Source organism: Mobula hypostoma, chromosome 6 (genome assembly GCF_963921235.1).
Source record: "Mobula hypostoma chromosome 6, sMobHyp1.1, whole genome shotgun sequence".
Taxonomy (NCBI): Eukaryota; Metazoa; Chordata; class Chondrichthyes; order Myliobatiformes; family Myliobatidae; genus Mobula; species Mobula hypostoma.
Window position 1 is genome coordinate 104,538,697 of NC_086102.1, and position 21,077 is coordinate 104,559,773.

General features: G+C 41.5%; 1 protein-coding gene across 6 annotated transcripts in view; it reads left to right on the plus strand.

Annotated features, from left to right (window-relative positions):
* Positions 1–4,095: 4,095 nt before the first annotated feature.
* The window catches only part of ttll4 (tubulin tyrosine ligase-like family, member 4), a 113,154-nt gene continuing 96,172 nt past the window's right edge, over positions 4,096–21,077 (plus strand). For all 6 annotated transcript variants that reach the window (XR_010018382.1, XM_063051354.1, XM_063051353.1 and 3 more), the window contains exon 1: positions 4,096–4,359. The gene's annotated coding sequence lies outside the window, so the exon portion shown is untranslated. The remainder of the gene's footprint in view (positions 4,360–21,077) is intronic.

Consider the following 21,077-nt stretch of genomic DNA (forward strand, 5'->3'; position numbering starts at 1 on the left):
TCTTCTTGTTACTACTGTCAGGGAGGAAGTATATTAGCCGGAAAGGGAAAGGACAAGGAGAGAAGGAAAATGTGAGGGAAATTACACTAGGTTAGAGAACTCTATGTGCATGCCATCAGTGGGAGGTTACAATATGAGGTGTTGGTCCTTCACCTTGCCTGTGGCCTCATCGTGGCACGTAGAGGAGGCTATGTCGGAATGGGAGTGGGAAGGCAGTTGAAATGGGTGGCCTCTGGGCTCTTTCTGTGCAGTAGTGCTGCATGACTTTAAGCAGATTTGAAGTTGGAGAGCAAATTGATGAGGGGAGCCAGCCACCCATCCACCTTCCTCTCACCTATCATCTGGCAGCGTGTGCTCAAGGTAAAGTGAAAGTAAAATTAATAATCAAAGTGCATGTACACTGTACGTATACTACACTGAGATTCATTTTCTTGCAGGCAATTACAGGAAGATAAAAAAATACAATAGAATTTACAAAATAAAAACTGTACATGATCAAAGGCTGACAAACAACTAATATGTGAAAGACTAATTGTGCAAATAAAAAGAAATACTGATATCATGAGTTGTAGAGTCAGTTCAGCGTTCAGGTGAGTGAAGTTATCTATACAGTTCAGGAGCCTGATGGATGAGAGGTAATAACAGTTCCTGAACCTGACGGTGTGGGACCTAATGCTTCTGTACCTCCTCTCCAATGGTAACAGCAAGAAAAGAGCATGGCCTGGGTGATGGGGGTCCTTGCAGATGAATGCTGCTTTCAGAGGATCTGTCTGGGGCCTGCACACAAGTGCCATTACAAAGAAAGTACAGCAGTACCTCTACTTTCTTAGAAGTTTGCAAAGAGTCAGCATGTTATCTGAAACTTTGACAAACTTCTATAGATGTGCAGTGGAGAGTTTATTGACTGGAAGCATCACAGTCTGGTATGAAACATCAATACCCTTGAACAGAAAAGCCTACAAAAAGTAGTGGATACAGCCCAGTCTACGGGTTTAAACTAATCTGGCAGGGGGACGGGAACCGGAGTCATAGTGCTGTTGGTTTACAAGCAGAGGCAGTGTGGAGTGAGACTGTCAGGATACACAGAAAGATGATAGGACAAAATTGCAGTCAGTGGCATAAGATGCAGTGTAAAAGGTGGACAACATCGAAAAGGATGTTGGATACAGGATTGAAGGTTAAATATTTGAATGCATGCAGTATATGACATAAAGTAGATGACTTTGTAGCAACACTCACAAAATGCTGGAGGAACTGAGCAGGCCAGGCAGCACGTCCACGCATCTATGGAAAAGAGTAAACAGTTGATGTTTCAGGCCGAGACCCTTCATCAGGAGTCCTTGTGAAGGATGAGTCCTGATGAGTCTTGGATGTGGGGTACAAATTACACAAGATTAAAAAAAAGCATGTAAAAAGGGCGGTATTATGATAGTCATGGGGGATTTCAATTTGCAGGTAGATGGAGAAAATCAGGTTGTTGCTGGATCACAAGAGATGGAATTTGTAGAATGCCTATGACATGACTTTTTAGAGGAGCTTGTGATTGAGCGCACTAGAGGAATGGCAATTCTGGATTGTGTGTCGTGCAATGAACCAGATTAGGGAGCTTAAGGTTCAGGAACCATGAGAAAGTGATTGTAATATGATAGAATTCTCACTGCAGTTTGAGAAGGAGAAGCTAAAGTCGGATGTATCAGTATTACAGTGAAATAAAGGGAATTACAGAGGCATGAGGGTTGAGCAGGTTTAGAAGTACTCTAAAGGCAGAATGATAGAATCATTGCTGCCAAGGAAGTCAAAGCCAACATAAAAGCTAAAGAGAGGGCATGTAATAGAGCAAAATTTGGGAAATTGGAGGATTGGGAAACTTTCAAAAACCAACAGAAGGCAACTAAGAAAACTATAGTGTGCCGGGGGGGGGGGGGTAAGATGAAATATGAAGGCAAGCTAGACAAAAATATCAAAGAGGATATCAGAAGTTTTTTCAGATATATAAAGAGTAAAAGAGAGGGTAGAGTAGATACTGGATGGCTTGAAAATGACGCTGAAGAGCTAGTAATGGAGGACAAGGAAATGTTAGATGAACTGAATAGGTATTTTGCATCAGTCTTCACTGTGGAAGACACTGCCAGTATGCCAGAAGTTCAAGATTGTCATGGGGCAGAAGTTACTGCTGTTGCTATTACTAAGGAGAAGGCGCTTGGGAAACTGAAAGGTCTGAAGTTAGACAGGTCACTTGGACCAGATGGACCAGGGTTCGGAAGGAGATTGTGGAGGCATTAGTAATAATCTTCCAAGAATCACTAGTTTCTGGAATGGTCCTGAGGACTGGAAAGTTGCAAATGTCACTCCACTCTTTAAAAAGGGAGGAAGGCAGAAGAAAGGAAATTATAGGTCAGTAAGCCCGACCTCAATGTTTGGGACATGTTGGAGTCGATTGTTCAGGATGTGGTTTTGAGGTACTTGGAGGCACATGGTAAAATTGTCCAAAGTCAGCCTGGTTTTCTTAAGGGAAAATCTTGCCTGACAAATCTGTCAGAATTCTTTGATGAAGTAACAAGCAGCATTGAAGAATCAGTGAATGTTGTGTACTTGGATTTTCTGAAGGCCTTTGACAAGGTACCGCAGAAGATAGGTGCCCATGGTATTACAGGACGGATAATACCATAGATAGAGCGTTGGCTGATTGGCAGGAAGAAAAGTATGGCATAAAGGGAGCTTTTTCTGATTGGCTGCTGGTGACTAGTGGTGTTCCAGAAGGGTTGGTGTTAGGACCGCTTGTTTTTACAAAGTATGTCAATGATTTGGACGATGGAATTGATGCCTCTGTGGCCAAGTTTGCAGATGATACAAAGAAAATGGAGGGGCAGGTAGTGTTGAGGAAGCAGGAAGGCTGCAGAAGGACTTGGACAGATTAGACAAAGAATTGAAAATGGAATACAGTTTCAGGAAGTGTATGGTTATGTACTTTGGTAGAAGGAATGAAAGCATAGACTCTTTTCTGAATGGAGAAAATTCAAAAATCCAAGGTGCAAAGGGATTTGGGGGTCCCCATGCGGGATTTCCTGAAGATTAACTTGCAGGTTAAGTCAGTGGTGGGGAAAGCAAGTTCAATGTTAGTATTCATTTCAAGAGATCTAGAATATGAAAGCAAGGATGTAATGTTGAAGCTTTATAAAGCACTGGTGAGGCCTTGTGAGCAACTTGGCCCCTGATCTTAGAAAGGATGTACTGACATTGAAGAGGGTTCAGAAGAAGTTCACAAGAATGATTCCAGGAACGAAAGGCTTATTGTATGACTGGTGGCTCTGGGCCTTTACTTGCTGGAATTTAGAAGAATGCGAAGTGAGGGGCGATCTCATTGAAATCTGCCGAAAACTGGAAGGCCCAGAGATAGTGGATGTGGAGAGGATGTTTACTATGGTGGAAGGAGTCTAGGGCCAGTGGGCACATCCTCAGAGTAGAGGGATGTCCATTTAGAACGGAGAAGAAGAGTTATTTCTCTAGCCAGAGTGAAACCTGTGGAATTTGTTGCCATAGACAGCCGTGGAGTTCTGGTCATTGGGTACACTTAAAGCAGAGTTTGAAAGGCTCTTGATTAGTCAGGGCATGAAAGGTTACAGGGAGAAGGCAGGAGAATGGGGCTGAGAGGGAAATGTATCAGCCATGATGAAATAGCTTTGGGACAAATGGCCTAATTCTGTCCCATTGTCTTGTGGTCTTAAGCTGTGACAAGTCCGAGTATCTCTTCTACAGAGGCACCTGATCAGAAAATCACAGCCAAAGTCAAGTCTATTGTCAGTTGGACAAATATGTGTATGCATAAGTGCGATGTTAAAGTTACTTGCAGCAGCCCCATACCAGCAACATTCACAACTGAAAAGCATAGAACATTATAGCACGCAAACACGAGGAAATGTGCAGGTGCTGGAATTTCAAGCAACACACATAAAAGTTGCTGGTAAGCGCAACAGGCAGCATCTCTAGGAAGCAAAAAGACATTATAGAACAGAGACCTCGTCCACGCGACTCAGATGACGTCACCACGTCCATGCTTCTGCTTACGGAATCGCGTCACTGGAGACGCCCGTTGCTAGGGAGCGGAGCTGTGCGCCGGCGGGGTTGACGGTGAATTAGCGGCGGGAATGGAGTGAAGAAGAGAGCCCCGGCGGCGGCTCACTGGCAATGCGCGGCGGCGGGGCCGGGTGCGCGGGAGCTGGCGGCACAGCACGACCCTCGACTGGACGGGGAGGAGCTCGGAGCCAGGCCCAACCCCCGGGCCCGGCAGTGCTTCCTGCTGTGGTCGGGTGGAGGCCCCACGCCGGCTGACAGTCGGGCGGAGACGGAGAGCGCCGATAGGTGAGGAAGGGGCTGCCTGGTTGGTGGGAATGCGGGGCGAAGGGGTGCAGGTCCACCGCTCCCCCCTCCATCGGGTGCAGAGGTGCCCTTGTATGGGGTGGTGCCACCGGCTGGTGGAGGTGCCGACGGGTCGCGTCTGTCCCTCCCGGGTTGGGGCAGAGTGGTTGGTTGCCTCTGGGTCGTGTAGTCACCATCTGAGCTCTTCACGTGGCGCTACCTGGTGATCCAGCTGATGACCGACAAGATTTTGGAGATTGCAGTTACTCTTCATAGATTTAAGCGGATGATTTTGCCTGCGACCTTTGTATGGTACACGCTAAACTGATCGGTTAAATGATTATTAAAACATAATTTAAGTATCAGAGAGGGGAGTAGTGAAGGCGCATTTATGTGATAGGTTAAGACGTAGACGAGTACAGCACACCACCAGGCTCTTTGGCCCACGATGTCTGTGCCCGGCACCATGCCAAATTAACCTACAGCTACACGGTGTGGCGTGATGCGTTAGCGTAACGCTTTACAGTGCTAGCTGTGCAGGAGTTTGTACGTTTTCCTCGGGATCTGTCTAGCGTAGACTTGGACTGTGTTGGTCGTTGACGCAAACGATGCATTTCACTGTATGTTTTGATGTATTGTCAATGTGATAAAGCTAACTAATCCCTCTACTTGCATATGATCCATGTCCCAACATTCCCTGTAGTCAGCCTAAATGCCTCTTAGACTCTACTATCATATGTCTTTCCACCACTACCCTTAGATCTACACCCTTAACAGCCTCTTCCAGATATTTACCACTGTGGGTTTAAAAAACTTTTGCTCTGTAGATCTCCCTTTGAACTCCCCCCCCCACCTTAAATGCATGTCCTCCAGTATTTGACTTCTCTAGCCTGGGTGAAAGGTTTCTGACTGTATACCTTATCGCAGTCTCTCCTTGTGTTATGAACTTCTATTAGGTCTAGTTTTGGCCTCTGATGCTCCAGAGAAAATTTAGTATCCTCTTTCAAAACTGTATTATAGCCAATCTGGATCACCAAAGCAGAGTAATAATGCATGAATAGAAGAACAAAATGTGCTGATGACCTATCCAGTGAAAAGGTGGGATACCATACTCAAAGTCACAGTCAAGTTTATTGTTATATACACAAGTACATGTGTGCTTCCTGTCACTCCTGTTCTTTATTACTGCTCAAAAGAAAATAGATTACTTTAATAATTACTGGTTTGAAATTAGAGTGAGAGTTGTTCAGAGTTTGCAATGAAAGCAATTTTAAAGGTCCTAAGATTGGTCAGAGGAGGACATTGCATGATGTAAGGTCTTAAGGTTATACTCGACAGAACAGGCTGTTCAGCAAATAGGTAATTTAATATTTGTTTACAGTATAGAATGTGGAGCTGGGAGTTAACAGTACAGCATTTGCTAACTTATGATACTATAATCCATTTGGATCATGAGGTCCATGCTGGTCCACAGCAGAGCAATCCTATCAGTTCCGTTCTGTCTCTCTCCCCTGTACTCTCTCTTACAAAGCCATCAACTCTTGAAAAGTTCTCTTGCTGTGTATCTACTCAGAGGGCTGATTTACTATAATTAATCCTCTATTATTTACAATATGTTTAGTGTTGTCAAGGCATCTCTGGCAATGTAGTCTGTTGAAACACACATGATGCCGGAGAAACTCAGCAAATCAGGCAACAGACAGTCGACGTTTTGAGCTGAGACCGTTGTTTCATGGGCAACAGGATGCATGAAAAGTCTCTGTAGATAGTGATGACCAGTTCATCGATTTTGATGGTATGAATTGACAATGTAATATGGGTCAACAGTGATTGAATTTGCAACTTATTATTTGTATTTGTTTTTGGATTTGTGCAGTTTGCTGTCTTTTGCACATTAATTGATTGTTCATCTTTGTAGTTCTTAATTTAATTTAGAGATTAGCATGGTAATAGGCCGAACAAGCCCATGTTTCCTAGTTATACCCATCTGACCATTTGATCCATATGGCAACATGGGAGGAATCAGGAGCACCCAGAGGAAACCCAACCGGTCACAGGCAGCACGTACAAACTCCTTACAGACAGCGGTGGGAATTGAACACCAGTTGCAGCGCTGTAATACAGTTACGCTAACCACTGCGCGACCATTTTTCGTTGATTCTATTGTACTTCTTTGTATCTACTGTAAATACCTACAAGAAAGCTAGTTTGATGGTAGTTATAGTGACACAGATCTACGTACTTTGATAAATTTACTTCGAACTTTGAATCTCAGAAGAAAACACAGTAGAATTTGTTATAAACACAAGAGATTCTACAGATGCTGGAAGTCCAGAGCAACACACACAAAATGCCAGAGGAACTCAGCAGGTAAGGCAGCATCTATGGAGAGGAATAAACAAGCAGTTAACGTTTCAGGCCAAGCTGCCAGAATAAGAAGGTGGGGAAGGAGTATAAACTAGAAGGTGATAGATGAAGCCAGTTGGCTGAAGGTGGGGAATGAAGCAAGAAGTTAGGCTTTTTATTGTGGCATCTTCTCCCTTCCTTTCTAGTCCTGATGAAGTTCTTGCCCCGAAAGGTTGAAAGTAGAATCTGTTACCTGTATCTTAATGTGTTTGCAGACCTTTGGGTTAACAGTTTATCTGCAGGGTGTTTCTACAAATCCTGCATGTAAACTCATGTTTAGTTCTTGAAATATTGCCTTCTTGCTGTACACATCTCAAAGTGCTTTACCTCAACAAAGTACTTTGGTAAAGTTAATTCAGTGCTGATGTGGCGTAAAACAGCTCAGCAAACTCCCACGTAGAACAATGTTACAATCAACAAATAATAACTAAAGATAGAATTAGTTGAGGGATAGGAATTCAAAGATTCAATATACATGTATTATCTAAGTATGCAACTTTTTTGGATACCATGATAGCATAGCAGTTCGCGTAATCGGCTTTACTGCGCCAGCATCATGAATCAGGGTTCAGTTCCCACCACTAACCAGGGTTCTCTTCATCACCACATGGGTTTCCTCTGGGTGGTCCAGTTTACCCTCTCATTCCAAAGACGTGTAGTTAAGGGTAGAGAATTGTGGACATGCTATGTTGGCACCAGAAGCATGGCAACACTTGCTGGCTGTCCCCTGTACATCCTCAGTGATTTGATCTGGCGTGAGCCAATGCATTTACTGTATGTTCAGATGTACATGTGACAAAAAAAGCTAATCTTTAATTTAATCTGTAGCTAATCTTTACTCTTTTAATCCTTTGATACAATGGCACTCCCTCTGTACTGAAACTTGGATCTTTGTACCCAAGTTTCTTGATTGGAACATGAACCTACATCTTGCTGAGACAAAAGCTGACATTTGTGGTACTTGAATCTGCCATCTTTTGACTGTTGACTGTATGCTACGATTAAGATAATCAGATGTCCAGAAGGCATGCATAATCTGGTTGGTAGAGATCAGAAAGTTATTAAATTGCAGTGTACTTCATGATTTGATTTGAGGTTCTGTTAACCAGCGAGCAAGTGTTTGTTGTAGATACACACATTGGATAAAGTTCAAGGTCAGTTTATTATGAAAGTACATATGTCACCATGTACAATCCTGAGATTCATTTTCTTGCGGGTATACTCAGTAAATCCAATGAACATAATAGAATCAATGAAGACCGCGCCCAACAGAGCAGACAAACAACAATATGCAAAAGACAACAGACTGTGCAAAAACAAAATTAAAAAATGAAATAATTATAACAATAAATAAGCAATAAATACAGAGAACATGAGATGAGTCCTTGAAAGTGACAAGAGTCTTATCAGTGAAAAGAACTGATGCCCTATTAGTTAAACCCCAATGACATGGCCTTTTGTAAAAAAAAAGTTATTTCCCAATGATAGTTTTTGTATAAAATGGAGGGCAATGTGGGAGAGAATGGTCAGATTGATCTTAGAGTTGGTTAAATGGTCTGCACAACATTGTGGGCCACAGGGCCTGCAATATTCTATAGTCTATAAAATTCTCTTGACTGTTAACATTGTGGCATAGCAATGTAAACCCAACTGAAATTCTATTATATTCCTTTATTTTTCTGAAATCCCTACAAGAAAATGAATCTCAAGTTAGTATATGGTAACACGTATTTCGATAATTTGTCTTTGAAAATTGTGTTGGTAAATATGATTGTATTGAAGGTTTTGCCCATGCTAACTCTTATTATTCAAAGTACATTTATTATCAAAGTATTTGTGCAGTATACAGTACAACCCTGAGATTCGTCTTCCCACAGATAGCCTTGAAACAAAGAAAACCATGGAACCTGTTCAAAGAAAAACATCAAACCCCCAACTTGCAAACGACACAAAAAACGAGTGAAAACCACAATATAAAACATCAAACCACAAGTCATTGAAACAGTCCAGGAATATTTAGTTCGGTTCAATCCAGCACTGCTTCATTTGTTGACTGCAGGCCTTCGAGCTTGTCTACCCTGATCAAAACCACACAAAACAGCAAGAGGAAAGGAGCAACCAGAAACACATCATAACGTGAACCACAGAGCTCAATCCATAAACTGTGTTGATTAAACCCTGCCCAAGACCCAAGATTCTGGCACCATCCCCTGGTCACCTGCGGGCAGGTGGCACCGAATACCTTGCTTTCTGCTCTTGTCCTCATTGATTTCAATCTTCCTCAACACCTTAATCGGCGGGATCACTGAGAAATGGAGTCTCCAGGCTTCTAGGCCTCAAGGCTGCACACTTTGCTTGAAACTTCACTGAACTCCCTGGGAGACAGCAAAGTGTCAGCTTGCTCAATCAGCCTGAGAACATACCATCAGAGGCTTCAGGAGTAGCAGAATCACACTTGAAAGAGGAAGAAGCAAAAGATGTGAAAGAAGTGAAAGAAGCAGTTTGGTGAACTATCTGAAGGATGTTGCACTATCTACTTCAGGAATAAACATGATAAAACATTTTATCCATTGACTTTGACTTAAGGAAGACTGACAATCATTTTGTTGTGGTTCAGTTAACTTTCATTGCTACATACTAGAACTCTGCAGTGGTTTTGGGTTTCCCTATTGATTGAGCCAAAACCCTGTATGCCTTTGAATTTAAAATCTAAAGCTACAGTATATTTCAGTCATAGGAATCCAGAAATGGCTATCAGCCCAACATATCTTTTTACCCATCTACACTAGATATTTCAGCTTGAATCCTGTCTTTTTGACCAGACAGATCACAAGGATTTTTATGAGAGAGAAAGACCACTTCCCATATCCAATTTTATTTATTGGCTGAGCTTTAGTCTTCTGCCATTACAAACTTGTATTGGTCATCTGGTGTAACTCCCAAGATTGTCCCTGTTTACACTTTGTAAAGTTAAAAGCTCTGTTAGAGAAATAGAAATTTAGTTTCACAGTTTTATTCAATTATTTCAGTGTTCTGTAAACTAGTTGGATAAGAGGGAACCTGCCGATGAAGTGTATTTAGATCTTCAATACTGAATATTGAAAAGCCTGGTTGGAGTGGATGAGGAGAAGATGTTTTCAATTATGGGAGAATCTAGGACCAGAGGACACAGCCTCAGAATAGAAAGACATCCCTTTAGAACAGAGGTGAGGAGGAATTTCTTTAGCCAGAGGGTGATAATTCTGTGGAATTCATTGACACAGATAGCTGTGGAGGCCAAGACGTTGGTATATTTTAAGTGGAAATTGATAGTTTCTTGATTAGTAAGGGCATCTAAGGTTTCAAGGAGATGGCAGGAGAAATAGATTGAGAGACGTGATGGAATGACAGAGTAGACTTGATAGACTATTGGACTATTTCTGCTCCTATATCTTATGGTCAAATGACGGAGTACCCCATGAAGATTACAATACTAGGTAAGAGCTGATGATATTGAAGGCCATCTAGATCAGGGGTCTCCAACCTTTTGCGCACCGCAGACCGGTTTAATATCGACAATATTCTTGTGGACCTCGCATGTGTTCAAGTTCAACAGTGGGCGTGACAGGGAATGAGGAAAGGTGCAGCTGACTCATATCAGTTCATATCGCCAAATCATATCGCTTCCTTGCGGCCCGGTAGCACATGCTCGCTGGTTGGGGACCACTGATCTAGATGAAGGATTATCTAAAAGAAAACAGTCTTGACAAATAGTAATTTGGATGGGAACTAATGCCATGAGCATGAATGCTGCCATCTCAGCTTTTTATGATCAAAGACCAAAATGTTATAGTCAAATTTTCCAGTAATTGAGGACAAAATATTGCTGAGGGATATTGGTTGACAGAGTGCGAACAGAATTTAGCAGTTGGAGTATAATGGGGGGGAAAAGTAAGTTTTTCCACTGAGGTTGGAAGAATCGAAAGGAAGAATATTAAAATACAGAATGAGGCAGTGCAAAGAGATTTGGATTTCTTTGTATATTTAACACTATGTTAACATGCAAGTACAGAAAACCTATTGCAAGGGAATTGGAGGGAAAAAGAGCAGTGTGGAAATCTTTGCAGAAAGTGTTGGTGAAACCGCATTAGAGTGCAGTTTTAGTCTCCATACTTAAGGGGAAAGTTCATCTCACATTAAAGATAATTCAGAGAAGGTGTACTGTAAATTTAAGGTGTGAAGAAATTTTGTAAATAAGAAGGGTTAAGCAACTTGGGCATACATTGGCGTTTAGAAGGATGAAAGGTGATGTAATTAAAGATTTTTGAGATGATTAGGAAAGGTGGGTGCTGTGAGAATGGTTAAACTAGAGGCCAGAGTTTCTGAATTAGGAGTAATAATTTAAGACTGAAATAAGGAAGATTTTCTTCTGAGGTGAAAAATCACTGGAAGATCATAGAATGTTTCCAAGGCTGGAAAATTTTTGATCTACCTGTGCTGCTGCTACTCAGTACACATTATGTATGATAGTGCCAGTAGCATTATACTGCTGTGTATTTAACTATATGTAATATGTACAAGTTGACATAAAGTGCATCTAAAGAATATTGTTTATTTTGTGTTGATATTATTTTATGTAATGTATGTACTGTGTTTTGTATCTTGGTCCCAGAGGTGAATTGTTTCATTTAGATGATTATATGTGTATGGTCAAGTGACAATAAGCTTGAACTTGAGATGAAACTTAATCGGGATCAAGTAGGAAATTGGAGCTGAGGTGAAGATCAGATCAACTGTGATTGAGCTGGCTCCACTGCCCACTCAGACTACTTGGATTTCATGTGTTCTTCATTTTATTTTGGCGTTGGAGACAAATTTTGAGTAAGGCACCACCGAATTTGTAATTCTGCAGAAATCAGACATTCCACAATAACAAACTTCCTATAAGGTTGTCACCCAGGATATCTGATCTCACCCTGGGCTGTGCCTTGGTCTCTGGCTAGGGCTCAGTCCTGAAGCCATTCACCGTTTTCTGTAGCCAGACTGGTTACTTTAGACAAGCTAAGAATAGATGTGAGAAGATTACTTTCAAAGGACTTGAGGAAATTTGTGTCTCAAAATCATGACCACATTTGTCCTTTTCTAAGTTGTGTGATGAGTATATTTCCAAGAGTGTGCTTGCATAAATAAGGTTTTGTTCGATAATATTCTGTAATGTATCATAATATCTTGTTTCAGGGTAATTATTAGTAAGAGTTAATTTTATCAGTTTAAACTTCTTGGGTTACGAATAGTACTTTCCTGGAATTAGTCTGTGTTAGCAGGCATTCCTGAATAGAGAGGCTTATGTATTTATCTTGCTGAATAAGAAAGTAAACTTTCAATAGCAATGTGAAGTAAAACTGTTTGCATGATGATTTAACAAATGTTGGGCCTCAGCAAGGTGTTAATAATGTCTATTAATGTGAGTTAATTTGTTTATCTGGAGGGTTTGGTATTTTGCAAAGTAGCACAGTGCTTTCATTTTAATGCTACGGTACCTCCATCAGGCAGAGGTACTGTAACATTAGGACAAGTGCTGTTAGGATGGGAAACAGCTTCTTCCCTCAGGCTGTGAGACTGCTGAACTCCCTGTCACCAACTAGGTCTCATCGCATATAAAGCGCCAGTAGCATTATACAGTTTGCTTTTTAACTCGTGCTATAAGTGCATCTTATTTTAAATGTCAATCTTCTGGAATATATTTTATTATATGTTAACTTATTTGTGGTAATATTTTGTGTTCTGCGTGCACTTTGGTTTGGTGGAACATTGTTTTGTTTGGCTATATACCTGAATATGGTTGAATGACAATAAATTTAAACTTGATTTTGAGTGAGGATCTGAGCAATCTTTGTAAAATCTGGCTTATCCATGCATTGTGCACTGTGTAGATTGCTCTATTCATGACAAAAACAATTCTCCAAGTGAAGATATCTAAATGAATGACTTCTCAAAATACCTAAACAACAGGAATTCTGCAGATGCTGGAAATTCAAGCAACACACATCAAAGTTGCTGGTGAACGCAGCAGGCCAGGCAGCATCTCTAGGAAGAGGTACAGTCGACGTTTCAGGCCGAGACCCTTCGGCAGGACTAACTAGTTTCTCAAAATACCTGTTTTGATGGATTTCTTGCCTAAAGTCACTGCCTCTGTGGAAGAGGGGTGAAGATTTTATTTGTAACTGCAGATGGGCTGTTGACCTCACAATTTACCTCATCTGCCTGCACAGCACTTTCTCTGTAACTAACACTTTATTCTGCATTCTGTTATTGTTTTCCCTTGTCCACCCTCAATACTCTGTTGTAATGAAATGATCTGCATGAATGGTGCTGTGATTGTGTAGCGATCTGTCAGTGCAGTGCTAGAAGCCAGTTCAGTTGTAACATTTAGGAGATGTCTGGATAGGTATGTGGATGAGAAGTACAGAGGGCTATGGTGTTCGTACAAGTAAATAGGACTAGGCAAAAGACGAGGTTAATACAGAGTAGATAGGACAAATGCTTGTTTCTGTGATGTCATGCTCTATGACTATGATGGCGCTCATAAACAAAGTTTTCACTGTATCCTTGTACATGTGATGGTAAACCAATTTTTTTGTATTTATAAGTTGCCTTGTAGCGAACAATGTGTTTAGATATTACACCTTGTGCACAGGTCAATGATGGATAAAACCAGACAAGGAGAGGCAATAAAAAGAGGCTGAGAGTGGGGTGGGAGGAAGAGACAGTAAGTGTGGAGACAGGCTGGCAGGTGATAAAGAGTGCTGGAATCTAATAAGTAAGGAAGGTGAATGGTGGGTGAGGTGTGTTGATAAATGCATGAATAGAGAGGGGAGAGGGATGAAAATGCTAGAGGTTTTTGAGGAAGGGTATGGAAAGGGGATCAAAGCTAGCAGAAATAACATTGGATTTGCAGGAGAGACGGGAACACAGGAAATAAAGGGTACTTGAAATTGGATTAAGTGTCTCAACCTGAAATGCCAGCTGTGGAATATGAAATCACAAACAAGAGAAAATCTGCATATGCTGGAAATCCAAAATGTCAACTATACTTTTTTCCATAGGTGCTGCCTGGCCTGTTGAGTTCCTCCAGCATTTTGTGTGTGTTTGTGGAATATGAAATGTGGTTCTTCAAGTTTGCCTTGGGCCTCACCCTGACAATGGAGAAGACCGAGCATTGTTAAATTATATTGTATTTTTGAGGCTGCTTATTAAAGAAAGGATAAGCTTGTATTGGAGCCAGCCAAGAAGATATCCATTGTTCTAATTCCTGGAATGAGAGGATTACCCTATCACAAAAAACTGGAAAGCATGGAGTTCTGCAGAAAAGTTGTTATTTTATTGTGTCTGTGATTTTATTGATGCCTTATTTATTGTTAAAACCTTTAACAGGATTATAAGATGTTGACATGTTTCCACTGGGGTGATGATCTTCATTTTCTAGGATGGTACAGGTGTCCCCCGGTTTTCGAATGTTCGCTTTACGAAACCTCACTGTTACGAAAGACCTACATTACTACCCTGTTTTCGCTAACAGAAGGTGTTTTCACTGTTACGAAAAAAGCAGCGCGTGATAAAAGGCAGCATGCGCCCCAAGCAGCCGCTGTCCCCCAGATTCGGAACGGCATTCTCGCCGGCGTTGTTTAAACACGTGCCTGTTTAGCAGCCGTTAGCAAGATAAGTTCTAAGGTATCGGAAAAGCCTAAAAGAGCTGGTAAGGGTGTTACACTTAGTGTAAAACTAGACATAATTAAGCGTTTTGATCGTGGTAAACGAAGTAAGGACAAAGTGAGTTTGGCTTGTGGAAGCTGACGAAGATGATGTTGAAGAGGTTTTGGCATCCCATGACCAAGAACTGATAGATGAAGAGTTGATGCAATTGGAAGAGGAAAGGATAACAACTGAAACCGAATGAGTAATGATAAAGTACGACTTTAATTTTGAAAGGGTACGTCGGTTTAGGGGATATTTGCAGGATGGTTTGAGTGCTTACAAAGAACTGTATGATAGAAAAATGCGCAAGGCTCAACAGTCAAGCAAGCCTTCCACATCAGCCACAGCAGACTAAGAACCTCGACCTTCGACATCGAGGCAGGCAGTCATAGGAGAAGATGAGCTACCTGCCCTAATTGAAACAGACGACCCACCACCCCAACACCCAGGCCGCGGACAGATACCGATTCGCAGAGAATGCAGCAGTAGCCGGGCAACACACAGCACATCTTTCAGAAAAAAGCCGAAATAAACATGCTAATTAATTAGATGCCGCCCGACACGTACTTGTTGGTCTAGATCAGAGGCGATGCAATCGGCACTGATCTGGGCCGACAATTACGTGCCGGGTGGCACCTAATTAATTAGCATGTTTATTTCAGCTTTTTTCTGAAAGATGTTCTGTGTGTTGCCCGGCTACTGCTGCATGCTTCGCGAATCAGTATCGGTTCGCTGCCCGGAGGGTGGGGGCCACTGCACCACCCAACCTTTGACTCAGTCTGTGTGCTGATGTGTGCTCCGCGTTTTCCCGATTCTGGTAAGTGATACTACACTGTACATACATTATTTCTACTTTATATAGGCTGTGTATTTTTACGTGTTATTTGGTATGATTTGGCAGCTTCATAGCTTAAAGGTTACTGGAGAGCACTTGCGCCGTGTTTTTGCTGACGGCGCTTGCGTGAGATTATCACTACGGAGAACAGTTCAGGCAATGATTGTGGAAAAGTATTTCTACTTTATATAAGCTGTGTATTTATCATATCATTCCTGTTTTTACTATAAGTTACTGTTATTTTAGGTTTTATGTGTTATTTGGCATGATTTGGTAGGTTATTTCTGCGAACGCTCACAAAATTTTCCCATATAAATAAATGGTAATTGCTTCTTCGCTTTACGACATTCCGGCTTACGAACCATTTCATAGGAACGCTCTACCTTTGGTTGGCGGGGGAAACCAGTACTGAGATGGAGCAGTTTGGTTATTGGAGACTGGAGAAGCTAAATCTGTTCTTTGGAGTAGAGGAGGTTAGAAGAGATATTATAAGTTACTGTAAGACTCAATGATCATCAGACGTAAGAGCAGTATAGGCTATTCGGCCCGTTGAGTCTGTTCTGCCATTCCATCATTGAATTATTTTCCCTTTCAACCCAGTTCTCCTGCCTTCTACCCCATAACCTTTGATGCCCTACTAATCAAGAACCTATTAACCTCCGCTTTAAATCTATCTAATGACTTGGTCTCCGCGGCTGTGGGGAGGGTGAAGGGAGGAAGTAATATCCTACAGGTGCCTGGCTGTCCTACTAACTCCAAGTAACACTGAAGGAGCCATGGCACCATATAAGAGTATAAGATGTATGATCAGAGTTAGGCCATTTGGCCCATTGAGTCTACTCCACCATTTCATCATGGCTGATACTTTTTTCCCTCGCAAGCACAATCTCCTGCCTTCTCCCCATATCCCTTCATGCCCTGACTAATCAAGAATCTGTCACCCTTTTCCTTAAATATACCCAATGACTTGGCCTCAACAGCTGCCTGTGGCAACAGATTCCACACATTCACCATTCTCTGGCTGAAGAAATTCCTCCTCATCTCAATTCTAAAAGCATGCCCCTCTATTCTAAGGCTGTGTCCTCTGGTCTTAGACTTCCCCACCATAGGAAACATTTATTTAGAAAATGGTTTCCCCTTTTATTTCTTGCACCAAAGTGCATGGCCATTCATTTCCGTACACACTATTCTATCTGCCACTTTGCCCACTCTCCTAATCTGTCTTAGTCCTTCTGTAGCCTCTCTATTTCCTCAAGACAACCTGCCTCTCCATCTATCTTCGTATCTTCTGCAAACTTGGCCACAAAATCATCAATTCCATCATCCCAAGCCATTGACATATAATGTAAAAAGGAGTGGTCTCGACATACCACCCAATGAAACACCATTAGTCACCAGCAGCCAAGTAGTAAAGGCTCCATTTTTTTCCCCTCCTGCCAATCAGCCTCTGCTTTATCCATGCTAGTATCTTTCATGTAATACTATGGACTCTTGGCTTGTTAAGCAGCCTCATATACAGCATGTTTTCAAAGGCCGCCTGAAAAATCCAAGCACACAGCAGCCACTGATTCTCTGTTGTCTATCCTGCTTGTTATTTCTTCAAAAAATTCCAACATGTCAGGCAATATTTTCCCTTGAGTAAACCAGATTGACTACGGCCTATTTTATCATGTGCATTCAAGTACCCCGAAACCACATCCTTAACAATTGACTCCAGCATCTTCCGAACCACTGAGTTCAGGCTAATTAGTCTATTATTTACTTTCTTCTGCCTCTCGCCCTTCTTGAAGATTGGAGTGACATTTGCAATTTTTCATTCCTTTGGAAATGTGCCAGAATCAATTGATTCTTGAAAGATGGTTACTATATGGAGGCTAATGCAGAAGATTAAGATGCCTGTCATCTGTGGCAAATTGGCTATTTGGATTCAGGACTGGCTTGCGCATAGAGGGCAAGGTAGTGGTTGAAGGGACTTATTGGAGCTGGAGGTCTGTAATTAGTGGAGTTCCACAGGGATCTGTGCTGGAACTTCTGTTGTTAATAATGTATATAAATGATCTGGATGAAAATGTAGATGCATGGGTTAGTACATTTGTAGATAATACCAAGATTGTGGGTAGTGTAAAAGACTGGCAAAGAATACAGCACAGTTGCAGATATGGGCTGAGAAACGACAATTGTACTTTAACCCAGACGTTAAACCTCAGTAGGGCAAATGCAAGGAGACAGTACACTGTTGACGGCAAGGTCCTTAACTGTGTTGTTGATCAGAGTGATGTTAGGGTCCAAGTTCATAGCTCCTTGAATGTGGCTACACAGGTCGATAAGGTGGTTGAGAAGGCTTATGGAATGCTTGCTTTTATTCGTCAAGGCATTGAGTTCAAAAGTCTGTGTTGCAACTTCATAAAACTGGTTCGGCCATACCTGGAATATTGCATACAGTTCTGGTCACTCCACTGTCGCAAGGATGTTGAGGCGCTTTAGAGAGGCAAAATACTTAATTAATTCGTCTGAAATTTCCTTGTTCCTCCATTACTATCTCTTCATCATTTCCTGGCGGTCCGATATCCACTCTCTTTTATACTTTATGTATCTGAAGAAATTTTTGGTATCCTCTTTAATATTACTGGCTAGCTTATCTTCATATTCCATTTTTCCTAAATGACTTTTTTTAGTTCTCTTCTGTTGCTTTTTAAAATTTTCCCAATCCTCTAACTTCCCACTAATTTTTGTTCTATTATATGCCCTCTCTTTCACTTTTATGTTGGCTTTGACTTTTCTTGTTAGCCACAGTTGTGTCATCTTGCCTTTAGAGTAATACGTCCTGTGCTTTCTGAAATGATTCCAGAAATTGCATCCATTGTTGCTCTGCTGTCATCCCTGTGAGTGTTTTTTTTCCAGTCACTTTTGACCAGCTCCCCTCTCATGCCTCTGTAATTCCCTTTACTCTGCTGTAGTACTGATACATCCAATTTTAGTTTCTCCTTTTCAAATTGTAGGGTGAATTCTATCTTATTATGGCCACTCTTCCCTAAGAGTTCCTTTATCTTAAGCTCTCTAATCAATTACAGTTCATTGCACATCATCCAATCCAGAATAGTTGATCTCCCAGTAGGCTCAACCATGATCTACTCTACAAAGTCATTTGGCAGGCATTCTAGAAACTCCCCTTCTTGGGATCCAGTATCAACCTAATTTTCCAAATCTACCTGCATATTGAAAGCTCCCCTTACTATTGTAACATTGCCCTTTTGGCATGCATTTTCTATCTTCTGTTGTAATTTGTAGACCCCATCCTTACCACTGTTTGGGGGCCTGTATATAATTCCCATCAGAGTCTTATGATATAATAGGGGAAAATTTCTGGATAGCACTTGCCATCCAAACCATCACTTCTGAGATTCACCTTCTAGTCTTGGTGCAGAAATATTATAATGGATTGGTAAATGTTGCTCTATACTTAAAAGTAATTAGATCAATACATTTTGAAGTTTCTTTTACAATCTTTCAAATCAAAATGTATGTGAACACACAGCTTCCTATATTATAATTCTGCCTACATTTAAAAATTACCTCAAACTGGCTGCTAAATCATTTTTGGGACATCCCAAGGCATGACTGAGGTGTATAAAATTAGGAAGGTTTCTGATAAGGTAGATTGCAGGAAATCTTTTCCCATATCAGATATAGAAAAATTCAAGGACCTAGATTTGGGGTAAGGAGGAAGAGATGTGAGGGGCACAAGATTGGGGGAGATACTGCAAACCTGAAAGATTTGAGTTCAGATTTGTCAGGGGAAAACTGATTTGAGCAGGGGAGTGCTAGGTGTGCATGTTATCTGGATCAGATGAGGAGAATATTCAGTCTGAGGTACAGATCTGGTGAGGACAGTAGAAGTAAAAATGTTCACAATTGTAGAGGGCCTTGCAAAGAGAATGAAGATCTGAAAAATAACCTTTGAGGAGGTGAAGTCAGTGAAGGGTGATAAAACTGGGTCCCCAGCAAAATATAAGCAAGAAGTGGTGTTGGGGGAGTAGTGATTAACTCAGAATTTATAATAAAAAATACTGGACTGAAAATCTGAAGACACATATTCAGTTTACATTAACTGGGTAGTCTGAGGAATGCTGCCGACTGGCACATTCCAGGCTGTAGAAGTACATGCTGAGGTTGCACTGAAGCTTGGTGCAGTCACCACAAGAGTTTGGTGGTGAAGAACCACAGTATAGAGTTTATCTGCTGCTGGAAAGGAAGGGGCTGGGTTGGGTGAGGAAGCCCTTCAATTATTGTAGTAGTGCACCACCCCAGCGGAACATATGAGTGGTAGCAGAGTGCTATTGATGTTTGCATTTTAAGAAAGAGAAAGGTTCAATAATTGTAGCCTTTAAGCCATCTGGTAAAGATTAGAAACCCATATGGGATCTGTCTTGAAATCAAAGGCCTTGTGGTTCATTACAAAACAGTGCCCTCTTCATCAAATTCCTCTTCTTCATTCTGGAATGTCTTTCTATTCTGAGGTTGTGCCCCCTGGCCCTAGACTCTTCCACCATTGAAAACATCCTCTCCCTGTCCACTCTATCTAGGACTTTCAATACTCGATAGGTTTCAATGAGATCACCCTCCTCCTCCTCCTCCTAAACTCCAGAGAATCCAAGCTCAGAGTCATCAAACGTACCTCATATGTTAACCCTTTTGTTCCCGGATTATTCCCGTGAACCTCTTTTGGATCTTTTCCACATCCTTTCTAAGATAAGGGACCCAATACTGCAAGTGCAGTCTGACAAATACTTCATAAAGCCTCAGCATTTTATCCATGTTTTTATATTGTAGTCATGTAGAAATGAATACTAATATTGCACTTGCCTTTCTTACTACTGACTTAACCTTTAGGGAATTCTGCACAAAGACTCCCAAGTCCCTTTGCACCTCCAATTTCTAATTTTTCTCCCTGTTTAGAAAATAGTCTGTGCCTTTATTCCTTCCATCAAAGTGCATGATCATACACTTTCCCACATCTGCCAAAGTTAACTGAAGATGCAGTGTAAGAAGGAATGCTTTACCGCCCCCTCCCCCCCCCAGAATTTGAATTGCTTCTGTGAAGTGTCCAATGATAATTGCAACATTAAATGTGCTCTGGGTTTGTATCTGAAGCTTCAAGCTGACAAGAGGGTTACCAGGGTCTCCCTCTCCCCTATTTGTGACATGTAGCGGGAGTATTGTACAGAAAAGTGTCCAAAGCACTGCTGAGGATCCCTACCCCACAATTTCTTTGAACCACTACCATCAGGAAGGAGGTACAGGAGTATTAGGACTCGGCCTGTCAGACTGGGTAACGGCTTCTTTCCTCGTGCTCTGAGATTAATGAATACCCTGCCACCACTTCACCAGGATAGTGGGTTGTTACTATTTACTACACATTACATGCACTTTGAATTGAATTTTAATAAGTTAATTGTGCTAATATTTTGTTTTATGTGCTATGTGTTATACAGTGGATTCTGGTTAATTGGGACATTGGTTAATCGGGGCAGCTGCTTATTTGGGCCAACTCTCAAAGAACAAAAATTGATTGAGAAAATAGCCGGGATTCTCTTTGTTTTTTTGGGACACTATGCCACTTAATTGGGTTAGAAGACAGTTGCAGAAGAGTTTCAAACTAGCATCAGTTATGTTCATTTATGTGTCTTTAGACACTACACAGTGCTTGGAGTGAACATCAGATGCATTTGTTTGTGTTCAAAAGGAA